Source organism: Trichosurus vulpecula, chromosome 4 (genome assembly GCF_011100635.1).
Source record: "Trichosurus vulpecula isolate mTriVul1 chromosome 4, mTriVul1.pri, whole genome shotgun sequence".
NCBI classification, from domain to species: domain Eukaryota; kingdom Metazoa; phylum Chordata; class Mammalia; order Diprotodontia; family Phalangeridae; genus Trichosurus; species Trichosurus vulpecula.
Window position 1 is genome coordinate 204,007,246 of NC_050576.1, and position 2,271 is coordinate 204,009,516.

Consider the following 2,271-nt stretch of genomic DNA (forward strand, 5'->3'; position numbering starts at 1 on the left):
TGACTTGTTATTCCATGTCACACACGTGGTAGTTAAGAAGGTCTCTACCAAACCGTCTATCCTTTCTCCTCTTGTCCTTTTTAGAGTCAATGCCTGCCTTTTTTCACTATGGAGAGCAATTCACTTGGGAGTAAATATATTCTGGAGCCAAGGCGCTGAGTCTCAGTTAAGCATGGTAAATTTTTCTATAGTGCCTTAAGGATAGATCTGGAGCTTATAAGTCTATATGTTGGCCTCATGCACACAATGCTTGAATTCATTAAGCTGTGCTTTTAGTCTTTCTCTGTTTCACTCAGCATCTACATTTGGGTGGTTCTTAGAAATAAACTCCACAGAGAACAGATCAAATTTGGCTTCTGTGTAGATGAGTACTTCTGGTAGGCTGAAAGGGGCTAGAACTCTCATATCCCCTGTAATGTCCATTTTGTGGCCCCTTTCCTCAGAATGTTGCATTTTGACTCAGTGAGAAGAGTCGCCTAGGAGCTAGAGAACATGCCTCAATCTTCTACTAGTTGGATGAGTTTGGGGAAGTCTCTCTGAGTTACAGTTTTGACATCCATAAAATGGGAATGACCATCAGTGTCTTAATAAGAAAAATATTTATGATAACCGGGAAAAGCCTTGGTCTTTCCCATGAGCTTCAGTCACACACTACCAAATGCCTATTGGACATCCCAGATGCATCTTGAACTCAATGTTTCTCAAATTGTCTTACATCCCAAACTCTCCTTGCTTCTGAACTTAAATATCTCTGTGGAAGTTTCTTCTGTCCTTCCGGTCTCCTAGGCTGATAATTCCAGCATTATCCTGGACTCCTCATTCTCCTTCATTCCACATGTTCGATCGCTTGCCAAATCTTGCCATTTCTACTACATCCATGACATCTCTCAATCTGACTCCTTCTTTTCACTCAGCCAGCTCTGCACTTTGTTCAGCCCCTCATCACCTCTTGCCTGGATTATTGCAACTGCCTCCTGTTTGTTCTCCCTGCTTCAAGTCTCTCAGCACTCTCATTCAACCTCTTTGGTGCTGCTAAAGTAATTATCCTAAAACTCAGACTGGACCCTGCACAAGCAAAGTCTAGCAGTTTCCTATGGACTCTAAGACACAACATAAACTCCTTTGCTTAGCTTTGAAGGTCCTATAGAAATAAGCCCCAACCAGTTTTTTTTCTTTGTCTCAATTAATTTTACTTTCCCTGAGAGGGGAGCCTGGCAAACTGGCTTTCTCTCCTCATGCATGACGCTCCATCTCCCATCTCTGTGACTGTGCGTTGACTGGCTTCTATAATGGATCGCACTTCTTCCTCACCTCTGTCTCACAGAGCTTGTCTCTTGCTTTTAGATAAAGCTCATGCATTGTCTTCTGCCTTGTCTTTCTTTATTTCCCCAGCTGCTAGACCCCTCCTTCCATCCTAAACTACTTTGTATTTAACGTATTCTTGTTGTCCAGTTGTTTTAGCTGTGTCCAGCTCTTCGTGACCCCATTTGAATTTTTTCTTTGGCAAAGATACTGGAGTGGTTTGCCAGTTCCTGCTCCAGCTCATTTTTACAAACAAGGAAACTGAGGCAATGGGGTCAAGTGACTTACCCAAGGTCACACAGCTAGTAAGTGTCTGAGGCCTGATTTGAACTCAGTTTTTTCTGACTCCAGGCCTGGCATTCTATCCACTGTGCCACCTAGCGGCCCACCTCAAGATCATATTAGTATGTTTGGCTACCCTATTGCACTGTAGTAGACTTATAGTGAGCTTGCAATCACTAAATGCCCCCTGCTGCTCCCTGATCTTTTTCAGAAGTTTTTATTGTTTTTATACAGTTGTTTTAGTTATGTCTGACTCTTTGTGACCCTTTTTGGGGTTTTCTTGACAACTCCATTAGAGTGGTTCTCCATTTTTCTTCTCCAGCCCATTTTATGGATGAGGAAGCTAAGGCAAACAGGGTTAAGCGCCTTGCCCAGGGTCTCACAGCCAGTAAGTATCTGAGGATGAATTTGAACTCAGATCTTCTGATTCCAGGCCGAATACTCTATCCACGCTGCCCTGTATCTAACTACTTATCACGTATTTGCTTTACATTTATGCTAGATATATTTTTATATCTACTTATCTTCTCCCCCTCCCTCCTCGTTATAATGTAAACTCCTTGTGAGCAGAGACGGTTTCATGGTGCTCCAGCCCCTCACACAATGCCAGGTACGAAGTTAGGCACTCAGTGAAGGCTCATTGAATGACTAGTTTGCAAATGCTTTCATGTACTATCTTAGTTGAGC